Genomic DNA, 24780 nt, shown 5'->3' with positions numbered 1-24780 from the left:
ACCACCACTAATGGTTTTAGTCGGAGGTACCTAGTTTTCAGCTTTTCCAGTCCACTCCACTGCAGTAATCTGACACAACCAGATCCTTATTTGCCGCTGATCCTACTACAGTTATTAATTTAACAGCGCTGGGTGTCGCTACACTGTAATGCCAGTATCAGGGTCCCACCTTCACACTGCAATGCCCTGAGACTTTACTCTGCCAGCTCCGTGAAGTTGTCCCCCCTATCAGCAGCAAAAATGATAAACAGCTTTCGTCAGTGCTGAGTTTGTGCAGCTGAAAATCGTTTTCGTGCAGTTTTCGTTTCCAGGACGTAACGCCTTATGTCTTCGGGGCGTGACATCACACTGCCCCCCCTACAGCGGCTCAGGAGAACCGAGCCGGTCTGATTCGTTTGTGCCGTTGAAAGTAGCTTCCCAGCTGCTCTTGTTCCCGAGATATAACATTGGCAAACAATTGCGTGTTCTTGAAGTCTTTAGAAAGTTTGTAATACTCCGTAGCTGTGTTAATATACATTTTCTTTAATCTGAAGAACTAATCAGTTTCTCACTGTGTCTGTTTTTATATTTGTTGATGGAGGAAGGATTGGTTTTCCAATGATTTCGGATTGTATTTCTAAACTCTCAACAGTGCTGATGATCACAGGCCTTTCCCCACAGTCCCTGAGCTGGGAGGATCATGAGGACCACCTGGACACTCAACACAGCCTGCTGCTGCTGCTTACATCGTTAAGAGGGAGTTATGAGGCAGGGTTTTCTCTTTCAGGGGATTAAAAAATAGTACATTCCTAATTTGTGGAACAAATGTTGATATAAAAAAGACTGGATTGTTAGGAAAACAATACAATGATCACTATATCACCTGATACACATTCTCTGTTTTCAGTAACATACTGTAGCTCTGCACTTGGAGTAACAAATGTTGAACCTTGAATCTCTTTATATCTCTTGAACTAATTTCAAAGAATCAGTTCATAGTTCAGTGTTTCATGGTTCATTTTATGGAAAAAAAGGAACATAAACTGGTTTAGTAAGCAAATTAAGAGGTTTTCTTTATGAAATGCGTCTTTTTCTGAGTACAATTCCACTTTCTTGTTGCGTCTATGGGTAGAATACGGATCTCTTGGAGAATTGAATAGAGATTAATGTTGATTTAAATTGACATATGTTTGTCCTAAAGTATAGCTTTTGGGTGGGATTCTGTTTAATGTACATTCAAAGTTAATTTCTTGAATGTTAAACGGTTATAATTTTCAGTCAAATGTTTGAAGACTGCCTGCGTGCTTCTGCCTTGCAGAATATACATCTCTTACTCTTTAAATGTTGAATGCCTCAGATCCTGGGTCTGTCCTCAAAATGCCTACTTCAATGAAGAATGGTGTTCACAGATGTAGTATTACAAGACAGATTGTGGAGGTGGGTGTTACAACACACCATAAGATCATAATTAACCACAAAATGCTCTTTCAAGGGACAGTCTGATTTGCTCATACAGTGCTGTGCTCATTTTTCCACAAGGGGAGTTCAGCCACAGGAAATCACACTAACCTCCTCTGATTTGGTTGCATTCTCTCAAATTCTTATGAATTGCAAAGTGCTTTGTATAGAAATATTCAATGGGAGAATTGTCCTTCTCAAGTTTACAGTTTCTCAGGAGTCAAGCTGCAATCACGACTGGAGCTGCTCTTCCAGAACCTTGTTATTGCCAGCACCAGTTTGGCTACAAGTGATATTTACTAGGAGGTTGCTGTGATATTAAGATTATACTACATCACGTTTATTGTACAAGTTCATTGTGCTACTACGCCGTTGCTTGTTCGCAGACAGCTTCCCTTTGTAGACGTACAGGCAACAGCTGAAATTATATAGTCACATTGTAGCAGCTATCAGAGGGAGATGAAGCACCCTAAATTAATGTTCAATAGGCACCCTGGAAAGTCTACAGGGGCAAAGGAAGCACGTTTAGGCTCATTAAAGAAACAGAAGGATTATCATGCGTGGAGTCTCGCTCGTTGTAGAAATGACCCCAATGTAGGTATCCAAATCCAACGGAAATCCACACAGCCTTTAAGAAACAATCCAAGGACACTCGTTTATTGGGGGGAACAATTGAACAAGAAACGGCATAATCGGAACCCGACCAGCTGTTATTATCCAATGTTGATCATCGCTCGGGCGGCCCGCAGTCTGGAGCCCCGGGAGAGGAAACGCTCCTGTCAGGACAGCCGGCCGGAGAGACGGTGGGTCCCGGAACCGCGAGGTGAGTCTGGCTGCTCTCCGGGATCACCTACTGCTGAAACAGGGGAGAAAAACCCTTTTGCATTTGTATACTTACAATCAGAAGTTTTGGCCTCTAGCCTTTGCCTGTACAAAGGCAGCACCTCTTTTTGAAGGCAAAAACGAGCGGTTGGTTTGAAGGAAGGTGTTGAGCCTGAAAGCAAGAGGCTCGATAAGCAGAGTGCAGACAAGGTGGATTCTCTCCCCTTCGAGCTGCCCGCTCATCTCTCCAGTTTCACGCTACACGCGGGCTCTGCGCTTCGGCGTTCAGACGCTTGTAGAGGACAGGAAGACTAGGCACCTAGAGAGGAGAAATTGGATTAAATAAGAGACCTGCCGATACACGACTAACAAACCTGACCAGGTGTTCAAAATATAAGTAGCAATGTTAAACCGTAACAAAAACGATACGTTGCTTGTCGCCCCGTTTAGAGGTAAGAAACTGATTGCTTAAGTTATAATTCAACGTTTTTTTTAAAGCTCGAAGACACTTTCTAAAATCCCGTCTAAGATCTAGTGGCCACGACAAAGTCCTTTTTTAATTACTCTGAAGCTCAAATGCTTCATTTCCTTTAGTTTTTAAACTGTTCCCCTCCTAATGCGAAGAAACCTTGTCCAGAGTTCTGCTACTCAAATTAACCGAAAACATCCCGGAATTATTTTTCCTCCACCTGTAAAGCCGCAATTTAAAAGACAAAGAGGTAATACAGCAGCCAGAACCGTTTTTAAAGGAGACCAGCTGAGGGCTGATTCGAGATTGATCAAACCTGGCTTCTGATTTTTAATTACCTAGAAATGTGTAAAACACGGACTGGATCCTGGAGTTGGCCGTCTCCGCTTTGACAACACAGTCTTTCAGACCCAATTAATTTGGAGATTAATCCAGATCCATACTTTCAACTGGGCCGCTGATGAGTTAACCTTATTGAAACTTTGATTGAACATTTACGATGTGTTTTCAGTGCAAACGAATATGCTTTATGCATCTCCAGGGATTCGGGTCATAAATAGTAAAAGGTTAGAAATTAACGTCAACCCTGCTCCAGGTTTCAGAGTTCCTGTCTTTGAAGTTTGGATTAAGCAGTAAGAATTATACTGTTAGTGTTTGATACTCAATCTCACCTGTGATTATTGTACATCACTCATTTACAATGGTTCCCCAACGCTTTTTACTGTACGGTCTGTGTATAAAGCGTATAACACTATACACAATTTTGATGACTTTAAGCATTAGCATCTCTTTCTAAGAGAGGACAATTATGAGTTCTAAAGCTCCTGAATACCTGTCGCACACCGCTTCCACTAGTTCAAGGCCAGCAGTCTGATATTCACAGACAACATGTTTATCACCTGCACTCTTTGCACTTGACTACAGTACCTTCTTTATCAAATGGTATATTAAATAATAACATCTCTAATAATAATAAAAAGAGCGACATGAAACTCCATTGACTTTACTGAACATATAATGTAGTGACACCTAATGGTAAAAGGAACTAAAGGGAGACTCTGCCCAGACACCAGTTTAGATATAAACCATTTAGATTAAATTAATCGTTCATGCATTTTTTTAAAGAAAGCTGTCTTTAGAATCATTTGAGACATTTTGACATTCATAACTTATTATTATTAAGTTATTATTAAGCTCCTGAATACCTGTCGCACACTGCTTCCACTAGTTCAAGGCCAGCAGTCTGATATTCACAGACAACATTTTTATCACCTGCACTCTTTGCACTTGACTACAGTACCTTCTTTATCAAATGGTATATTAAATAATAGCATCTCTAATAATAATAATAATAGCTTCGTGAAACCCTATTGACTACAAAACGAGTTATCACATCCTTATCACTATTCGGTCATCATTGCAAAAAACAGTTCACATTCTAGTTACATGCATTGCTTTTGATTTTGTAATCTTTTATCTGAAGGACTAAACTTCTTAATGGAACCTTGTCAAACGCCCATGGGAATAAATATCGATATACCGTATAATGTAGTGACACCTACTGGTATAAAGGAACTAAAGGGAGACGCTGCCCAGACAGCAGCTTAGGTATAAAACATTGAGATGAAATTAATCGTTCATGCATTTTTTTTTAAAAGCTGTCTTTAGAATCATTTAAGAAATTTTGTTTAAAAAAAACACTAACAGTTTGGTTAACACGTAACAAACAGGCTCCTCCAACTCTACTGCAAATGTTGATCCTTTATTTTTCACTGCCATTCGAAAAGTGAAACAAGTCATGTCCAGTCACACAAAAATACTACAAAAACGCATTACTAAGGCGTCTCGGAAGCGTTAATGGTTGAAAAGCAGGCAAGCAGGGGGAACTGTCGTCTCAGAACTGTGACTGTGATTTAGACTGAATAAGAGAGTTCGGCGCCCGGCGTGGTGTGTAGCCGGCCTGGTGGCTCCGCGGGCTAAACCATCGGACACTTCTAAAGTTCAGAAAGTAGATCGACCCGCAGAGAGTCTCTTGAGTTGAAGTCGAGCCCCGAGCCTCCCCGTCAGTCTGAGATCTAAGCCCCGGGTGTAGCTCTCGTGCTGTCGGGGTGAGTTTGTGGAGGTGGCTGTTCTCTACCACGCCGGCCGTTTTGGGGGGTTCCATTTTCGGGGCCCTCCAAAACAGGGACAAATGGGGGGTTTAAGTCCTTTAGAAATGCATAGTTCGGAATTCAATTCTAAAAAGCAGCCCCTTATACCACTGTGACACCTGCAGGACAGGTTTGGCACTAGCAGTGAAAGAGAGGTGCAGTCCTAACTAGGAGCGACAGGGGTCTCTCTCCAGCACATTTCTCTTGGTTCTAGAGATCAACCGGCCGCAAGCTGAACGAGTCCGGCGAACAACCAGGGCGATGTCACTGTATTCGGGTGTCTGAAAGTCCTCAGCCGTTATATACATTATAAACGATTTGGTAAGTTAAGGCTTCTTTTTATCTTCAGTACCGTGAGTCTTGAGCCCTTGTAACAGAATCCACAGCTGTCATTCAGGAGCCGGGCCCGCCCCCAGAGTGACCTTCCTCAGCGGACACGCCCCGTCCACCTGTTCCACAGGTGCGCCCGGCAAGATGGCGGCGGGGTGAGTGTCTGCGGCGTTAGGTGCGTTTGCGTTTTATTTCTAATTTTCTTATTTTAAATGCAAAACATCAAATCTCACTTTGAGGAAAGTTAGACAAAACTGTATTGTTGTTGCTAGTTTTGTTCATTGTATTTGTTTCGGTTTAATTTGCGTTTAGGAAGCTGAATTAAGTCTTCTGTCCCTTGGAGCGTGCTCTCGAAGTTTTAAAAGTCTGTATTTAGCGTTCTTATACTATCTTTCATTTAAGTATGTTTTTTTTAAGATATGGTATCTCTTGGTCAGTTTCCTTTAACGATAAAAGGCTGAAGTTTACCTTCAAACATTTGCTTTATAAAGCCAGTAGCTGTGTAATCCCTGCTTTTCGGATTCGGGCTATAAAACCGGTTTCCACTCCAAAATGATAAAATATTGTAAAGTTGATAGTTACTTATTCTTTTACTAAACTAAAGTTTATTTTATTTTTCCAGGTGACAAAAGGATTTCAAGAACGGGGCTCCAGTTTTGAAAAAGTGTGTTTTCCAAGGTAAATTCTATTCCTACCCTCCGCTATCTGTGAATTCTCATGAAATTACCCGTTGGTATCTTACTGAATTTGAGCGTGTTTGTATATTTCTTTATTCAGGCAGCTTATTTAAACAGTAAAAAGATTCGATTCTGCAAGTTTGATATCTTGTTAACTTGATCCTTTTTCTTTTGCCTTCAGTTGCAACTTCTCTTTAATTTGTGTTTTAGGACGCCGAAAAGAGTCTCCTGTCCGTTGGAGCGTGCTCTCGAAGTTTTAAAAGTCTGGATTCAGCTCTCTTATACCACCTTTCATGTAAGTATGTTTTTTAAAAGATATGGCATCTCTAACTCTGTTTCCTTTAACGAAAAAAAGGCTGTAATTTATCTTCAAACATTTGCTGTATGAAGTCAGTAGCTGTGTAATCTCAGCTTTTCGGATTCGGGCTATAATAACGCTTACCGCTAAGAAGTGATAAAATGTTGTAAAGATGAAATTGACTAAGTTTTTCTTTATTTCTCCAGGGGACAAAGGGATTTTAAGAACGGACGTTCACTTATGAAAGTGTTTTTTTTCCAAGGTAAGTTCAATTGCTACCTTCCGCTACATTATTTGTGTAACTCGATAAAACACGTATTTCCTAGCATTTTTACACAAGAACGGTTTTATACTAACTCGATAACTGATTTTCGTTTCATTGTGATTTTGTGGAGTAAAGTCTAAGGCGCTGGTTCTTTTTTATGATATTTTCATTCATCTTTTGAATTCATTGGGTAAAGATGGATAATACCAGCACATTTTATCGATAGTTTTCAAGCAGAGTTCATTCGAATAGTATACACGCTGTTACCTGGTCTCGTATTTACAAGTAGCATTGAATCTCTATGTGACCGAACGCATTTTCTAAATATTGGAGTAGTGGTGATTTCCCATGGTTTATTGTTCAATTTGAGTATTTTTATATTTCTTTATTTAGGCAACTTATTTAAGAAGTTAAAAGACTTCAGAACTTCAAGTGAATCGTTTCTGCAAGTCCGATATCCTGTTAACTCGATCCTTTTTCTTTTGCCTTCAGTTCTGCGCTCCGACGATCTCCGTTCCAGCAATTTGACGAGCGTTGGCAAGTTCTTCTCGACAATGTGTGCTTTTTCTTACACTTGATTTTTGTTACCAGTGGCTTGATCTGTAATGTCCCGATTCAGTGCTGTATTTTATTCTTGACCTGCATGTTTTCTGTTGACCGCTGCTAATGTATTTGCTGTGAATTCTGCAATAAAAACACTCATTTCATTGTCTGCATTGTCCTGTATTTTCGAAGGTGCGAAGGGTTGTCTTGCAGTGTGCGCCACGCACCGCAAGGCGACACCCCATCGCACTGACCTGGAAAAGTGCGAAGACGCCCGCCTTTTTAGATAGTCTCTGGGGGGAAAGGGTCCCTAGGAGGGAGCGTGGGTATAGCCCCAGGGGGAGGAGAACTGAGGATAGCTCTAGCCAAGCCCCCTCACTCCCAGCAGGAGGGGAAGGCAGGCTGGAGATGGCCTCGGCCCGAGAGAGAGGAGGCACCCAGGGCGGACTCAGCCTATCAGTCACAGCTTGCAACTGACAGCTTTCTAAGTCCACACACCAGGAGACCTGCCTCTCTGCAGGGACCAAAGCCACCACCAACCTGCCATCCTCTCCTGCCGGGAGCGAGTGGGCCTGGCTAGAGCTGCGGTCAATCAGCCAGCCCCCGCCTACCCCTCTCCAATGAGGGGGGGTGGGCGAGGCTCGGCTTGATTGCTACCACACCCCGAGAAAAACCCCATATACTAAGTTTTTTGGCGGGAAAATCTGGACACGCTTAAAAAGGGGGTAGCCTTTGACCTTTTCAAGTCAAAAAGCGATAGAGTGTCCCCTTGCGGCCACAAACTGTTAGCAAAATCTCTCCGCCAAAAAACTCACCACCATCGGGATTTTTCAGGGCCAAGGGGGAACAGAACTCTGCACAAGAAATGAAAGAACAAAATCAAGTTTCAATCGACAATTTATTGAGCGAAAATTGCATACAAAACAAAGCATCACAATACGTCGGATGCACAAGCTTCCAAGTGAAAATTAACATGCATTTCAATTACAAAGTGTCAAAGCACGGAAACATTAACGATACATACTGTAACAAGTCAACAGAGTAAAAAAACATTTGCAAGCAACTACATGTTAAAACAGAAACATACAGCACGTTACTGTTTCTCCGAGGTTTCAGTCGAGGCAGCGACCGGAAAGAAGACTGGAACTTCGTTGCAATTCCTGTAAAACAACAGAAATCAGTATTAGCTTTCGGTTACAAACAGGATGTCGAAATTATCCTAGCTAGTTCGATCGAGTTTCCGAACTGATTCACAAGTTCAAAAGATACAGTAGCAATAAAGCGATTAGCGTGGTGCGACAGAGTGTTCCTGTTCAACAAGGTATAGAAGCAGGTACTATAAACGGCTTCTAATGAATCTGTATTATGCGCATTAAAAAAGCGACAGTGATCGCAGTTTTAGCAGAAAAGGATTGCTAAAAATAGCAGGCCTACAGTGTTGTCGGGGCAAAACCATTTCTGTCCCGGTGAAATCTCGTGTCGCCTAGTTTGAGTCTTCTTCTGACAACAACTGTAGTGTACTTCAGTACGATACGTGTGAACGAATAAAAAGGGTTATACTTACATAGATAATTTCAGCAGCTGAGCCAAGCATGTCCTGCCCGAAGACACCAAACTGGAAACACAAGAACACAAGTATTCAGATCATTTAACGATACTTGAAACAACGATTAAAGTCTACTTAGTAGAAAAATACATTTTCACCAGGGCAGAGAGCATAGAATATATCTCGATATGATAGGTGTAATGAAATGAATAAAACGTTTGTACTTACTTTTCTTCTTCCATTAAGTGCGAGTCATGTCCAGCCCAAAGACACTAAACTGAAAACTCAAAAACAACACAATTTACAGACCACTGAAACTAAAAAGCATTAGTTGCAAAGGAAATGTTATACCAAGAATATAAGAACAATCTCTAGACACACTCTGGAAAATAATGGGGGAAAACAAACTTTAAATTCTAGGTAGGCTACTGTTTGTCTGGATAAATGCGCACGCTTGGTTTTGTGAACAAAGTTCACCAAGTGTTTGATAAAGATTAAATTACGGATAAGCGACGTTTTCATTCTGCTATAACAGTGTTTTTCTTCGATGTAAAAGGAATACACGCGTTGTCTGTGTACACAAGTGGCTTTTTAAAAATTAGTGAAGCGTTGCAAACTAAAACAAAATAAAAAATGCCGGTAAAATGCTATTGAGCTCCAGAGGAAAATACGTATTTTAGCCTTTTCATCTGCGACGTTGAGACAACATAATTACATGAATTTAAATTGAATATAAATTCAAATAAAGCAAAAATAAAAAATAATCATAAAAGACGCGGAACAAACTCACCCAGCTCCCCTCTCTCCCGCAGAACCCGGCGGACAGGGGAGCGGGGCGTGGCCTCCGAGGGATGTCATTCCAGTGGGCGTGGTTACCGACTGACGGTGCAGGTAGCTTTTTTTTCTCGGCTTATGAAATCGAGCATGTTTTCAGAAGCCCCCATGAGTTACAAGTTTCAAAATCCTTTTTTCCCCCATGGCCATCACGGTAATCCCAGTTAGTACATTTAATCCTTATTAGTATTAGGGCCACAGGATGTGAATCAAAGTAGAAATACGTAGGCGAGCTGTGGGGTCTAAAGTTCTTTAGAGGACACTTACTGTTCTATAACAGTTTATTTTAATGCTGCAACAAGATTTTTCTTTTTTAAACGTTTACCATACACTCAGTTTACTGCTTTTGTGCGTCTTATTAGTCATGCAGCTGATGTGTTCATTTAAAAAGTTACAAAAACGTGTGCAACTTCAAATGAAAGGGCAGTATTTAATCCATGATGCAGCCCTTTTGGTTACTGGCATCAGTCTGATTCGATAATCCCATGCAGCCATTGATCAAAGAAGACCAGCTGTTGGTTTCAACTAAATGGCTGGACCTCCTGTGCCAGTCTCCCACTACCCTTTGTGTAAAGAACTTTTAGAAACACTTCCCCGTGACATCCTTTCACATTTCCCTTGGTCTGTGTCAAAGTAGTTCACCCTGTTTTACTGTTACGTTTTTGTTCATGGAGCCCCCTGCTCCCTCACTGTAGCCACGCGTCCTCTCGTGACCAGCCAGCTCTCTGACTTTCTGGTCTGCCTCCAGCTGCTCACATCATCTCCCGGCACCACCGGACTGGGTCTCACGCAACTCAGAGTCTCACTCTTACACTCAGACTCAACCCACTCATGACACAAAATCTCCAGCACCTCACTCCCGGGCTGCGATTCCACACACTCATGGTAAAAACCTTCCAGTGTCCAGCACCCCCCGCTATCTAACACCATCTCTCCATGGAGCTCTATCAATTCAATTCAATTCAAGGCGCTTTATTAGCATGACCGATGGGTACAATCAGTGTTGCCACAGCAAATAAAATAATGAAATTCACATGAAACAACACAAAAAATACAAGTAAAATAAAATACAGCACAGACATATTGTAAAATATTCACATATACTGTAGACAGAGGGTGCATTATTGGGAGACAGACTCACTGTTCCTCAGGCTGTGACAGGAGATCACATACTGGGCAGACTGACGGTGCAGGTAGCTTTTTTTCTCGGCTTATGAAATCGAGCATGTTTTCAGAAGCCCCCATGAGTTACAATTGAGTTACAAATGAGTTACAAAATCCTTTTTTTCCCCATGGCCATCACGGTAATTCTAGTTAATACACTTAATCCTTATTAGTATTTGAGGTAATCCTTATTAGTCATTTCTAGTGTGCACTACTTTTTTCCAGTGTGCTCCTTTTTCAAGTGTGTGCTTTTGTGAAGGTGCCCTTTTTCTAGTGGGTGCTGTTTATTCGTATTCTCTCCCGTGTCCAAGTTTGCATTTCATTGTTCAAGTGTGCGCTGCTTTTTCTTACGTGCATTCCCTTTATCTAGTGTGTATCCCCTTTATTCCAACGAGAGTCTATTTTTCTGTGTTTCCTTTTTCAAGTGTGTTTCTTTTTCAAGTTTATGTTCCCTTTTTCGAGTGAGCGTCCATTTAACTAGTGTCTGGTCCTTTTTTAGTGTGTTATTCCTTTATTTAGTGCGTGCTCTCTTTTTCAAGTGTGCTCTCCTTTCTCTTGTGTGTTCCTTTTTGTTGTGGGCGCGCCATTTTAAAGCCTGCGTTCTTTTTTTCTGACGATCCTTCTTCAAATGCGCACTCTTTTCCCTAGTGTGCGTTCCCTTCTCTTAGTGTACGCTCCTTTTTCTAGTGTGCACTCCTTTTTGAGGTGCGTGCTCCGTATTTCTAGCGAGCAGAGGAGTGGCTGCGGTTTAAGAAAGTCCAATCAGGGGAGAGACATGAGAGGGACAGTCTGAGAGGAGACCGTGGAGAAGATTGTCGAATGAATCCTGGGAAGGACCGGGCGAGAGCAGCTAATCCGAAGGGAATTATCCCGTGTGAAAAATGGGATTATTCCCATAGAGAGTAGCCCGTTGATCGTGAGGACAGGGCTGTGCGGTCAGTCCGCTGTGAATGAAAGTGAGAGAGAGTTAGAGTTCCCACACCTGCCAGAATCACAACGGGTCCCAGTCCTACTGGGAGAGGGAGGAGGGAACTCAGTTGAATTGGCAGCCCAGTATGTGATCTCCTGTCACAGCCTGAGGAACAGTGAGTCTGTCTCCCAATAATGCACCCTCTGTCTACAGTATATGTGAATATTTTACAATATGTCTGTGCTGTATTTTATTTTACTTGTATTTTTTGTGTTGTTTCATGTGAATTTCATTATTTTATTTGCTGTGGCAACACTGATTGTACCCATCGGTCATGCTAATAAAGCGGCTTGAATTGAATTGAATTGATAGAGCTCCATGGAGAGATGGTGTTAGATAGCGGGGGGTGCTGGACACTGGAAGGTTTTTACCATGAGTGTGTGGAATCGCAGCCCGGGAGTGAGGTGCTGGAGATTTTGTGTCATGAGTGGGTTGAGTCTGAGTGTAAGAGTGAGACTCTGAGTTGCGTGAGACCCAGTCCGGTGGTGCCGGGAGATGATGTGAGCAGCTGGAGGCAGACCAGAAAGTCCGAGAGCCGGCTGGTCACGAGAGGACGCGTGGCTACAGTGAGGGAGCAGGGGGCTCCATGAACAAAAACGTAACAGTAAAACAGGATGAACTACTTTGACACAGACCAAGGGAAATGTGAAAGGATGTCACGGGGAAGTGTTTCTAAAAGTTCTTTACACAAAGGGTAGTGGGAGACTGGCACAGGAGGTCGAGCCATTTAGTTGAAACCAACAGCTGGTCTTCTTTGATCAATGGCTGCATGGGATTATCGAATCAGACTGATGCCAGTAACCAAAAGGGCTGCATCATGGATTAAATACTGCCCTTTCATTTGAAGTTGCACGCGTTTTTGTAACTTTTTAAATGAACACATCAGCTGCATGACTAATAAGACGCACAAAAGCAGTAAACTGAGTGTATGATAAACGTTTACAAAAGAAAAATCTTGTTGCAGCATTAAAATAAACTGTTATAGAACAGTAAGTGTCCTCTTCAGAACTTTAGACCCCACAGCTCGCCTACGTATTTCATATCCTGTGGCCCTAATACTAATAAGGATTAAATGTACTAACTGGGATTACCGTGATGGCCATGGGGGAAAAAAGGATTTTGAAACTTGTAACTCATGGGGGCTTCTGAAAACATGCTCGATTTCATAAGCCGAGAAAAAAAAGCTGCCTGCACCGTCAGTCGGTAACCACGCCCACTGGAATGACATCCCTCGGAGGCCACGCCCCGCTCCCCTGTCCGCCGGGTTCTGCGGGAGAGAGGGGAGCTGGGTGAGTTTGTTCCGCGTCTTTTATGATTATTTTTTATTTTTGCTTTATTTGAATTTATATTCAATTTAAATTCATGTAATTATGTTGTCTCAACGTCGCAGATGAAAAGGCTAAAATACGTATTTTCCTCGGGAGCTAAATAGCATTTTACCGGCATTTTTTATTTTGTTTTAGTTTGCAACGCTTCACTAATTTTTAAAAAGCCACTTGTGTACACAGACAACGCGTGTATTCCTTTTACATCGAAGAAAAACACTGTTATAGCAGAATGAAAACGTCGCTTATCCGTAATTTAATCTTTATCAAACACTTGGTGAACTTTGTTCACAAAACCAAGCGTGCGCATTTATCCAGACAAACAGTAGCCTACCTAGAATTTAAAGTTTGTTTTCCCCCATTATTTTCCAGAGTGTGTCTAGAGATTGTTCTTATATTCTTGGTATAACATTTCCTTTGCAACTAATGCTTTTTAGTTTCAGTGGTCTGTAAATTGTGTTGTTTTTGAGTTTTCAGTTTAGTGTCTTTGGGCTGGACATGACTCGCACTTAATGGAAGAAGAAAAGTAAGTACAAACGTTTTATTCATTTCATTACACCTATCATATCGAGATATATTCTATGCTCTCTGCCCTGGTGAAAATGTATTTTTCTACTAAGTAGACTTTAATCGTTGTTTCAAGTATCGTTAAATGATCTGAATACTTGTGTTCTTGTGTTTCCAGTTTGGTGTCTTCGGGCAGGACATGCTTGGCTCAGCTGCTGAAATTATCTATGTAAGTATAACCCTTTTTATTCGTTCACACGTATCGTACTGAAGTACACTACAGTTGTTGTCAGAAGAAGACTCAAACTAGGCGACACGAGATTTCACCGGGACAGAAATGGTTTTGCCCCGACAACACTGTAGGCCTGCTATTTTTAGCAATCCTTTTCTGCTAAAACTGCGATCACTGTCGCTTTTTTAATGCGCATAATACAGATTCATTAGAAGCCGTTTATAGTACCTGCTTCTATACCTTGTTGAACAGGAACACTCTGTCGCACCACGCTAATCGCTTTATTGCTACTGTATCTTTTGAACTTGTGAATCAGTTCGGAAACTCGATCGAACTAGCTAGGATAATTTCGACATCCTGTTTGTAACCGAAAGCTAATACTGATTTCTGTTGTTTTACAGGAATTGCAACGAAGTTCCAGTCTTCTTTCCGGTCGCTGCCTCGACTGAAACCTCGGAGAAACAGTAACGTGCTGTATGTTTCTGTTTTAACATGTAGTTGCTTGCAAATGTTTTTTTACTCTGTTGACTTGTTACAGTATGTATCGTTAATGTTTCCGTGCTTTGACACTTTGTAATTGAAATGCATGTTAATTTTCACTTGGAAGCTTGTGCATCCGACGTATTGTGATGCTTTGTTTTGTATGCAATTTTCGCTCAATAAATTGTCGATTGAAACTTGATTTTGTTCTTTCATTTCTTGTGCAGAGTTCTGTTCCCCCTTGGCCCTGAAAAATCCCGATGGTGGTGAGTTTTTTGGCGGAGAGATTTTGCTAACAGTTTGTGGCCGCAAGGGGACACTCTATCGCTTTTTGACTTGAAAAGGTCAAAGGCTACCCCCTTTTTAAGCGTGTCCAGATTTTCCCGCCAAAAAACTTAGTATATGGGGTTTTTCTCGGGGTGTGGTAGCAATCAAGCCGAGCCTCGCCCACCCCCCCTCATTGGAGAGGGGTAGGCGGGGGCTGGCTGATTGACCGCAGCTCTAGCCAGGCCCACTCGCTCCCGGCAGGAGAGGATGGCAGGTTGGTGGTGGCTTTGGTCCCTGCAGAGAGGCAGGTCTCCTGGTGTGTGGACTTAGAAAGCTGTCAGTTGCAAGCTGTGACTGATAGGCTGAGTCCGCCCTGGGTGCCTCCTCTCTCTCGGGCCGAGGCCATCTCCAGCCTGCCTTCCCCTCCTGCTGGGAGTGAGGGGGCTTGGCTAGAGCTATCCTCAGTTCTCCTCCCCCTGGGGCTATACCCACGCTCCCTCCTAGGGACCCTTTCCCCCCAGAGACTATCTAAAAAGGCGGGCGTCTTCGCACTTTTCCAGGTCAGTGCGATGGGGTGTCGCCTTGCGGTGCGTGGCGCACACTGCAAGACAACCCTTCGCACCTTCGAAAATACAGGACAATGCAGACAATGAAATGAGTGTTTTTATTGCAGAATTCACAGCAAATACATTAGCAGCAGTCAACAGAAAACATGCAGGTCAAGAATAAAATACAGCACTGAATCGGGACATTACAGATCAAGCCACTGGTAAGAAAAAGCACACATTGTCGAGAAGAACTTGCCAACGCTCGTCAAATTGCTGGAACGGAGATCGTCGGAGCGCAGAACTGAAGGCAAAAGAAAAAGGATCGAGTTAACAGGATATCGGACTTGCAGAAACGATTCACTTGAAGTTCTGAAGTCTTTTAACTTCTTAAATAAGTTGCCTAAATAAAGAAATATAAAAATACTCAAATTGAACAATAAACCATGGGAAATCACCACTACTCCAATATTTAGAAAATGCGTTCGGTCACATAGAGATTCAATGCTACTTGTAAATACGAGACCAGGTAACAGCGTGTATACTATTCGAATGAACTCTGCTTGAAAACTATCGATAAAATGTGCTGGTATTATCCATCTTTACCCAATGAATTCAAAAGATGAATGAAAATATCATAAAAAAGAACCAGCGCCTTAGACTTTACTCCACAAAATCACAATGAAACGAAAATCAGTTATCGAGTTAGTATAAAACCGTTCTTGTGTAAAAATGCTAGGAAATACGTGTTTTATCGAGTTACACAAATAATGTAGCGGAAGGTAGCAATTGAACTTACCTTGGAAAAAAACACTTTCATAAGTGAACGTCCGTTCTTAAAATCCCTTTGTCCCCTGGAGAAATAAAGAAAAACTTAGTCAATTTCATCTTTACAACATTTTATCACTTCTTAGCGGTAAGCGTTATTATAGCCCGAATCCGAAAAGCTGAGATTACACAGCTACTGACTTCATACAGCAAATGTTTGAAGATAAATTACAGCCTTTTTTTCGTTAAAGGAAACAGAGTTAGAGATGCCATATCTTTTAAAAAACATACTTACATGAAAGGTGGTATAAGAGAGCTGAATCCAGACTTTTAAAACTTCGAGAGCACGCTCCAACGGACAGGAGACTCTTTTCGGCGTCCTAAAACACAAATTAAAGAGAAACAAAGGCAATTAACAAAAGTTGCAACTGAAGGCAAAAGAAAAAGGATCAAGTTAACAAGATATCAAACTTGCAGAATCGAATCTTTTTACTGTTTAAATAAGCTGCCTGAATAAAGAAATATACAAACACGCTCAAATTCAGTAAGATACCAACGGGTAATTTCATGAGAATTCACAGATAGCGGAGGGTAGGAATAGAATTTACCTTGGAAAACACACTTTTTCAAAACTGGAGCCCCGTTCTTGAAATCCTTTTGTCACCTGGAAAAATAAAGTAAACTTTAGTTTAGTAAACGAATAAGTAACTATCAACTTTACAATATTTTATCATTTTGGAGTGGAAACCGGTTTTATAGCCCGAATCCGAAAAGCAGGGATTACACAGCTACTGGCTTTATAAAGCAAATGTTTGAAGGTAAACTTCAGCCTTTTATCGTTAAAGGAAACTGACCAAGAGATACCATATCTTAAAAAAACATACTTAAATGAAAGATAGTATAAGAACGCTAAATACAGACTTTTAAAACTTCGAGAGCACGCTCCAAGGGACAGAAGACTTAATTCAGCTTCCTAAACGCAAATTAAACCGAAACAAATACAATGAACAAAACTAGCAACAACAATACAGTTTTGTCTAACTTTCCTCAAAGTGAGATTTGATGTTTTGCATTTAAAATAAGAAAATTAGAAATAAAACGCAAACGCACCTAACGCCGCAGACACTCACCCCGCCGCCATCTTGCCGGGCGCACCTGTGGAACAGGTGGACGGGGCGTGTCCGCTGAGGAAGGTCACTCTGGGGGCGGGCCCGGCTCCTGAATGACAGCTGTGGATTCTGTTACAAGGGCTCAAGACTCACGGTACTGAAGATAAAAAGAAGCCTTAACTTACCAAATCGTTTATAATGTATATAACGGCTGAGGACTTTCAGACACCCGAATACAGTGACATCGCCCTGGTTGTTCGCCGGACTCGTTCAGCTTGCGGCCGGTTGATCTCTAGAACCAAGAGAAATGTGCTGGAGAGAGACCCCTGTCGCTCCTAGTTAGGACTGCACCTCTCTTTCACTGCTAGTGCCACACCTGTCCTGCAGGTGTCACAGTGGTATAAGGGGCTGCTTTTTAGAATTGAATTCCGAACTATGCATTTCTAAAGGACTTAAACCCCCCATTTGTCCCTGTTTTGGAGGGCCCCGAAAATGGAACCCCCCAAAACGGCCGGCGTGGTAGAGAACAGCCACCTCCACAAACTCACCCCGACAGCACGAGAGCTACACCCGGGGCTTAGATCTCAGACTGACGGGGAGGCTCGGGGCTCGACTTCAACTCAAGAGACTCTCTGCGGGTCGATCTACTTTCTGAACTTTAGAAGTGTCCGATGGTTTAGCCCGCGGAGCCACCAGGCCGGCTACACACCACGCCGGGCACCGAACTCTCTTATTCAGTCTAAGTCCCAGTTCTGAGACGACAGTTCCCCCTGCTTGCCTGCTTTTCAACCATTAACGCTTCCGAGACGCCTTAGTAATGCGTTTTTGTAGTATTTTTATGTGACTGGACATGACTTGTTTCACTTTTCGAATGGCAGTGAAAAATAAAGGATCAACATTTGCAGTAGAGTTGGAGGAGCCTGTTTGTTACGTGTTAACTAAACTGTTAGTGTTTTTTTTAACACAATTTCTTAAATGATTCTAAAGACAGCTTTTTAAAAAAAAAATGCATGAACGATTAATTTCATCTCAATGTTTTATACCTAAGCTGCTGTCTGGGCAGCGTCTCCCTTTAGTTCCTTTATACCAGTAGGTGTCACTACATTATACGGTATATCGATATTTATTCCCATGGGCGTTTGACAAGGTTCCATTAAGAAGTTTAGTCCTTCAGATAAAAGATTACAAAATCAAAAGCAATGCATGTAACTAGAATGTGAACTGTTTTTTGCAATGATGACCGAATAGTGATAAGGATGTGATAACTCGTTTTGTAGTCAAAAGGGTTTCACGCAGCTATTATTATTATTATTATTAGAGATGCTATTATTTAATATACCATTTGATAAAGAAGGTACTGTAGTCAAGTGCAAAGAGTGCAGGTGGTAAAAATGTTGTCTGTGAATTTAGACTGCTGGCCTTGAACTAGTGGAAGCAGTGTGCAACAGGTATTCAGGAGCTTAATAATAACTTAATAATAATAAGTTATGAATGTCAAAATGTCTCAAATGATTCTAAAGACAGCTTTCTTTAAAAAAATGCATGAACGATTAATTTCATCTAAATGGTTTATATCTAAACTGGTGTCTGGGCAGAGTCTCCCTTTAGTTCCTTTTACCATTAGGTGTCACTACATTATATGTTCAGTAAAGTCAATGGAGTTTCATGTCGCTCTTTTCATTATTATTAGAGATGTTATTATTTAATATACCATTTGATAAAGAAGGTACTGTAGTCAAGTGCAAAGAGTGCAGGTGATAAACATGTTGTCTGTGAATATCAGACTGCTGGCCTTGAACTAGTGGAAGCGGTGTGCGACAGGTATTCAGGAGCTTTAGAACTCATAATTGTCCTCTCTTAGAGAGAGATGCTAATGCTTAAAGTCATCAAAATTGTGTATAGTGTTATACGCTTTATACACAGACCGTACAGTAAAAAGCGTTGGGGAACCATTGTAAATGAGTGATGTACAATAATCACAGGTGAGATTGAGTATCAAACACTAACAGTATAATTCTTACTGCTTAATCTAAACTTCAAAGACTGGAACTCCTGGAGCAGGGTTGACGTTAATTTATAACCTTTTACTATTTATGACCCGAATCCCTGGAGATGCATAAAGCATATTCGTTTGCACTGAAAACAAATCGTAAATGTTCAATCAAAGTTTCAATAAAGTTAACTCATCAGCGGCCCAGTTGAAAGTATGGATCTGGATTAATCTCCAAATTAATTGGGTCTGAAAGACTGTGTTGTCAAAGCGGAGACGGCCAACTCCACGATCCAGTCCGTGTTTTACACATTTCTAGGTAATTAAAAATCAGAAGCCAGGTTTGATCAATCTCGAATCAGCCCTCAGCTGGTCTCCTTTAAAAACGGTTCTGGCTGCTGTATTATCTCTTTGTCTTTTAAATTGCGGCTTTACAGCTGGAGGAAAAATAATTCCGGGATGTTTTCGGTTAATTTGAGTAGCAGAACTCTGGACAAGGTTTCTTCGCATTAGGAGGGGAACAGTTTAAAAACTAAAGGAAATGAAGCATTTAAGATTCAGAGTAATAAGGAAAAGGAGTTTGTCGTGGTCACTAGATCTTAGACGGGATTTTAGAAAGTGTCTTCTAGCTTTCAAAAAAACGTTGAATTATAACTTAAGCAATCAGTTTTTTACCTCTAAACGGGGCGAAATGTCTTTGTTACGGTTTAACATTGCTACTTATATTTTGAACACCTGGTCAGGTTTGTTAGTCGTGTTTCGGCAGGTCTCTTATTTAATCCAGTTTCTCCTCCCTAGGTGCCTAGTCTTCCTGTCCTCTACAAGCGTCTGAACGCCGAAGCGCAGAGCCCGCGTGTAGCGTGAAACTGGGGAAAATAGCGGGCAGCTCGAAGGGGAGAGAATCCACCTTGTCTGCACTCTGCTTATCGAGCCTCTTGCTTTCAGGCTCAACACCTCCCTTCAAACCAACCGCTCGTTTTTGCCTTCAAAAAGAGGTGCTGCCTTTGTACAGGCAAAGGCTAGAGGCCAAAACTTCTGATTGTAAGTATACAAATGCAAAAGGGTTTTTCTCCCCTGTTTCAGCAGTAGGTGATCCCGGAGAGCAGCCAGACTCACCTCGCGGTTCCGGGACCCACCGTCTCTCCGGCCGGCTGTCCTGACAGGAGCGTTTCCTCTCCCGGGGCTCCAGACTGCGGGCCGCCCGAGCGATGATCAACATTGGATAATAACAGCTGGTCGGGTTCCGATTATACCGCTTCTTGTTCAATTGTTCCCCCCAATAAACGAGTGTCCTTGGATTGTTTCTTAAAAGCTGTGTGGATTTCCGTTGGATTTGGATACCTACATTGGGGTCATTTCTACAACGAGCGAGACTCCACGCATGATAATCCTTCTGTTTCTTTAATGAGCCTAAACGTGCTTCCTTTGCCCCTGTAGACTTTCCAGGGTGCCTGTTGCACATTAATTTAGGGTGCTTCTTCTCCCTCTGACAGCTGTTGCAACGTGACTATATAATTTCAGCTGTTGCCTGTACGTATACAAAGGGAAGCTGTCTGAACAAGCAACGGCGTAGTAGCACAATTAACTTGTACAATAAACTTGATGTAGTATAATCTTAATATCGCAGCAACCTCCTAGTAAATATCACTTGTAGCCAAACTGGTGCTGGTAATAAGGTTCTGGAAGAACAGCTCTAGTCCTGATTGCAGCTTGACTCCTGAGAAACTGTAAACTTGGGAAGGACAATTCTCCCATTGATTATTTCTATACAAAGCACTTTGCAATTTACAAGAATTTGAGAGAATGCAAACAAGTCGGAGGAGGTTAGTGTGATATCCTGTGGCTGAACTCCCCTTGTGGAAAAATGAGCACAGCACTGTATAAGCAAAGCAGACTGTCCCTTGAAAGAGCATTTTGTGGTTAATTATGAGCTTATGGTGTGCTGTAACACCCACCTCCACAATCTGTCTTGTAATACTACATCTGTGAACACCATTCTACATTGAAGTAGGCATTTTGAGGACAGACCCAGAAACTGAAGCATTCAACATTTAAAGAGTAAGAGATCTATATTCTGCAAGGAAGAAGCACGCAGGCAGTCTTCAAACATTTGACTGAAAATTATAACCATTTAACATTCAAGAAATTAACTTTGAATGTACATTAAACAGAATCCCACCCAAAAGCTCTTCCTCAAAACAATATATACTGTTCACTACTTTAGGACAAACATATGTCAATTTAAATCAACATGAATCTCTATTCAATTCTCCAAGAGAGCCGTATTCTACCCATAGACGCAACAAGAAAGTGGAATTTTACTCAGAAAAAGACGCATTTCATAAAGAAAACCTCTTAATTTGCTTACTAAACCAGTTTATGTTCCTTTTTTTCCCATAAAATGAACCATGAAACACTGAACTATGAACTGATTCTTTGAAATTAGTTCAAGAGATATAAAGAGATTCAAGGTTCAACATGTTACTCCAAGTGCAGAGCTACAGTATGTTACTGAAAACAGAGAATGTGTATCAGGTGATATAGTGATCATTGTATTGTTTTCCTAACAATCCAGTCTTTTTTATATCAACATTTGTTCCACAAATTAGGAATGTACTATTTTTTAATCCCCTGAAAGAGAAAACCCTGCCTCATAACTCCCTCTTAACGATGTAAGCAGCAGCAGCAGGCTGTGTTGAGTGTCCAGGTGGTCCTCATGATCCTCCCAGCTCAGGGACTGGGGGGGAAAGGCCTGTGATCATCAGCACTGTTGAGAGTTTAGAAATACAATCCGAAATCATTGGAAAACCAATCCTTCTTCCATCAACAAATATAAGAACAGACACAGTGAGAAACTGATTAGTTCTTCAGATTAAAGAAAATGTATATTAACACAGCTACGGAGTATTACAAACTTTCTAAAGACTTCAAGAACATGCAATTGTTTGCTAATGTTATATCTCGGGAACAAGAGCAGCTGGGAAGCTACTTTCAACGGCACAAACGAATCAGACCGGCTCGGTTCTCCTGAGCCGCTGTAGGGGGGGCAGAGTGATGTCACGCCCCGAAGACATAAGGCGTTACGTCCAGGAAACGAAAACTGTACGAAAACTATTTTCAGCTGCACAAACTCAGCACTGACGAAAGCTGTTTATCATTTGTGCTGCTGATAGGGGGGACAGCTTCACGGAGCTGGCAGAGTAAAGTCTCAGGGCATTGCAGTGTGAAGGTGGGACCCTGATACTGGCATTACAGTGTAGCGACACCCAGCGCTGTTAAATTAATAACTGTAGTAGGATCAGCGGCAAATAAGGATCTGGTTGTGTCAGATTACTGCAGTGGAGTGGACTGGAAAAGCTGAAAACTAGGTACCTCCGACTAAAACCATTAGTGGTGGTGGAGGGGAGTCCCCATTACCTGTAAAGCGCTATATAAGTGTAAGCAATTATTATTATTATTATTATTATTATTTTTTTTAAATAAGATTTTACTTTGAACTTAATAGTCCCTGTTAGATGTTTGGAATCTCAATGCAGTGGGATTTGTGCAGACTGGCTGTTTGAAAACGCCGCTGTTTAACGGCAGACACGAGCAGCTCCGGGATCCACTGCCCCTATTGGCCGAGTGTGATTGAGAAGGCAGGTGCGGTCGGTCTGCAATTAGACTTCAATTCGCTCATTTATAGCCGTTCTGGGACCAGGTCGCTTCAAAGCCTTTAAATAGCGAGTTTGGAAGCAACGAAAGTTTCTCAAATTTACCGTTTAACTGGAGCTGCAGGATTCTGGGCTAAGCCTGTCGGTTTTTCTCGAACCGGGTGGAAGACGTAGTGAAATGGGGTTTAAACGTAAAGATGTCGGAGCTACTGGGCGGGCTGCGTTTTGTGGCTTGGACTCTGCGAAGTGGAACGTGGTATTAAAACTGTGCTTACAACTGTTTTTACAGTGCTAGTTCTCATTTCTGTAGTTTACCTGCACGATATGCTTTTTTTGTATTCCAGGCTTCTGCTGTATCTTGGTGAGTCTCTGGGTTTTAACCGGCGGCAGTCGGGTCCTTCACCGCCTGCAGACCTGATCGCAGATCCGTGTAGTGAGTGACCGGAGCTCCGCGGCGGATTCACAGGTGAGTCCGAGTCTCTTCATCCTAGAGCCCCGGTCAGCTCAGGACTGAAAACCACTTTTACTGGGATGGCAGATTTTCAAATCGGTACCGGGCCCTGTGGCTTTGTTTGACTTGTATCTTCTCACGGTGAAGTTGCAGGTCCGGCTTGGTTTTCCTTCTCCTGAACCTGTTTGCTGGAAGTCGCACCGACCGCTCTGTGTAGCTTCAACTGGGGGCGAACTCGTGACTTACTGGTAACAGACCGCAGGAAACTGCACCCAGCCGTGTGAGACCAGGTGTGAAGACTGAAGCCCCCGGTAGGAGAAGAGGGAGAAACCGCTTACCTTGCTCTTGTCCTGCTGTGAAGTGTATAATGAGATTTAAATTTTGCTTAAAAACCAATTTATCGTAGAAATCGTGGCTGGTTTTCGCAAAACCCGTAAGAACAAATGCATTTTTTTTTCCAGCAACCGAGCAAAGCACCTGTACCAGGAGAGCAGCGAGGTATCAGCCGGACCTCCCCATCACCGCCATCCTCCGGCCGGGACGCCGGCCTGCACAGAACCGCCCCGTATTTATAACCTGAGTCCTGCTGAGCGCGAAAAGGACGACGAAGGTAGCTAATCAAGACACCGGGGACGGAGATGAGACTCTGGATATCCGTGCAATAACACCGCTGTATATTGTAATTGTTTCTTATGCTGTAATAAACTGCTGTGAATGTGTTAATTGGATTGATTATTCTGATAGGGTGTGGGGAGAGTACAGGGGTGTAGAGAACCCTGAATCGGGTGCTCCCTTTAAACGGTCCCACCACGGGGCTCGCAGCGCTACACCCTCCGGGCGCTGGCGTTGTCCCGGTCAGGGGAGTTGGGAGCCAGGGGACTGCGGCCTCGCCTACAGCCTCTGTGCCCGACCTCTGCGGGCCTGAGGACACGCACTCCTCGGTACGTGAAAGATGACGCACCACGCTGCTGAGAGAACGCGTCTAGTTACCATGGTAACTAGGGGGTGTGGCTGGGTTTTAGGGGCGGGGTTCAGTATCCAATCAGCGCCTTGAAGAGGTGGGTGTAAGCCCCGATCACGAGAGGACACGCTGAGCCCGAGAGGGAAAAATAACTGCAGAGACATGCGGGACTCGAACCCGGCTCACAGGGGTGGAGAGGTAGAAGAGTCAGGGGTTCAGCTGATTGAGCTATACTTCCAGCCAAATCCAGAGTGACTCCCTGGAGATATTTGTCCAAACAAAAAAACATTTGCCAAAATAAACATTTGAAAAGTATCCCTCCTCCTCTTTTAGAATACTTAAGCGTTTCTCATCTACGTTTTCGGTATTTTATAAAATGGGCTGTAGTCTATGGGGACAGGTGGATTTGAATGTGGATCTTACCGACCACAGGCCAGTGCCTTTCAAGATGAACCACAGTGCTCCCAGAAAAAAGATTAAGTGCTGTCAATGAAAGCATTAAAACGGATTCCTTCCTCCTGGCAGATAAAGGAGAGACAGCTCTGCTGACTGGGAGCAGGAGCCACTACAGAGCTGCGGCACCCATGTAGTGAATTAAAAAACTTTTCAATTTCATATATGATGTAACTGAATATTACAAATACTTGTAGCTGCACTGAATCCTACTGTGAGCTGTAGATGCTGTGATGCTGCACACTGTTCAGTGGGGGCGTCAGTCCTGCATAGTGCTCAGGACTCGGCTTCACTGCGAAAGCTGTTATGAGTTGGTATGACTCCATCTGTCTGTACTGAGTAGCTCTAAGTTTGCTGGTAGACTGGAATTAACTTGAATTATAAATGTGGACAATCAGGCTTTTCCACTGTTCCCCATGATAACCTCACTCCTCAAAAGGCAGAAGTTCCCCTGAGTCTCTTGGATTTGATCAATGGAGAAATCTCATCAATATGAAAAATAGATTCCTCCACAGCCACAGGAAATAAAGTCCA

At 42.5% G+C, this 24780-nt stretch overlaps 7 long non-coding RNA genes across 7 annotated transcripts; 4 read left to right on the top strand and 3 right to left on the bottom strand.

Annotated features, from left to right (window-relative positions):
* Positions 1-2019: 2019 nt before the first annotated feature.
* LOC148644955 (uncharacterized) lies at positions 2020-2965 on the bottom strand. Its single transcript, XR_015928544.1, has 3 exons — positions 2888-2965; positions 2382-2578; positions 2020-2290 (listed from the first exon to the last, which is right to left on the bottom strand). It is a non-coding gene; the product is annotated as an uncharacterized LOC148644955 (long non-coding RNA).
* A 2116-nt stretch (positions 2966-5081) lies between these two features.
* Positions 5082-7160, top strand: LOC148644954 (uncharacterized). Its single transcript, XR_015928392.1, has 5 exons — positions 5082-5383; positions 5831-5886; positions 6096-6180; positions 6390-6445; positions 6941-7160. It is a non-coding gene; the product is annotated as an uncharacterized LOC148644954 (long non-coding RNA).
* A 710-nt stretch (positions 7161-7870) lies between these two features.
* LOC148644953 (uncharacterized) lies at positions 7871-9311 on the bottom strand. Its single transcript, XR_015928422.1, has 3 exons — positions 8766-9311; positions 8556-8606; positions 7871-8151 (listed from the first exon to the last, which is right to left on the bottom strand). It is a non-coding gene; the product is annotated as an uncharacterized LOC148644953 (long non-coding RNA).
* Positions 9312-12771: 3460 nt separating this feature from the next.
* LOC148644952 (uncharacterized) lies at positions 12772-14251 on the top strand. Its single transcript, XR_015928382.1, has 3 exons — positions 12772-13356; positions 13516-13566; positions 13971-14251. It is a non-coding gene; the product is annotated as an uncharacterized LOC148644952 (long non-coding RNA).
* A 710-nt stretch (positions 14252-14961) lies between these two features.
* On the bottom strand, positions 14962-17169 carry LOC148644951 (uncharacterized). The gene is made up of 5 exons (XR_015928411.1): positions 16740-17169; positions 16238-16293; positions 15925-16009; positions 15661-15715; positions 14962-15165 (listed from the first exon to the last, which is right to left on the bottom strand). It is a non-coding gene; the product is annotated as an uncharacterized LOC148644951 (long non-coding RNA).
* Positions 17170-19075: 1906 nt separating this feature from the next.
* On the top strand, positions 19076-20026 carry LOC148644950 (uncharacterized). Its single transcript, XR_015928529.1, has 3 exons — positions 19076-19226; positions 19527-19723; positions 19815-20026. It is a non-coding gene; the product is annotated as an uncharacterized LOC148644950 (long non-coding RNA).
* Positions 20027-22421: 2395 nt separating this feature from the next.
* On the top strand, positions 22422-23555 carry LOC148644949 (uncharacterized). The gene is made up of 4 exons (XR_015928482.1): positions 22422-22637; positions 22726-22847; positions 22980-23143; positions 23294-23555. It is a non-coding gene; the product is annotated as an uncharacterized LOC148644949 (long non-coding RNA).
* The last annotated feature ends 1225 nt before the right edge of the window (positions 23556-24780 follow it).

The sequence above is a fragment of the Lepisosteus platostomus genome, chromosome 19, assembly GCF_059453375.1.
Source record: "Lepisosteus platostomus isolate fLepPlt1 chromosome 19, fLepPlt1.hap1, whole genome shotgun sequence".
Classification (NCBI taxonomy): domain Eukaryota; kingdom Metazoa; phylum Chordata; class Actinopteri; order Semionotiformes; family Lepisosteidae; genus Lepisosteus; species Lepisosteus platostomus.
Note: the sequence above shows the minus strand (reverse complement) of the source record. Positions and strands in the feature narration are given on the sequence as shown.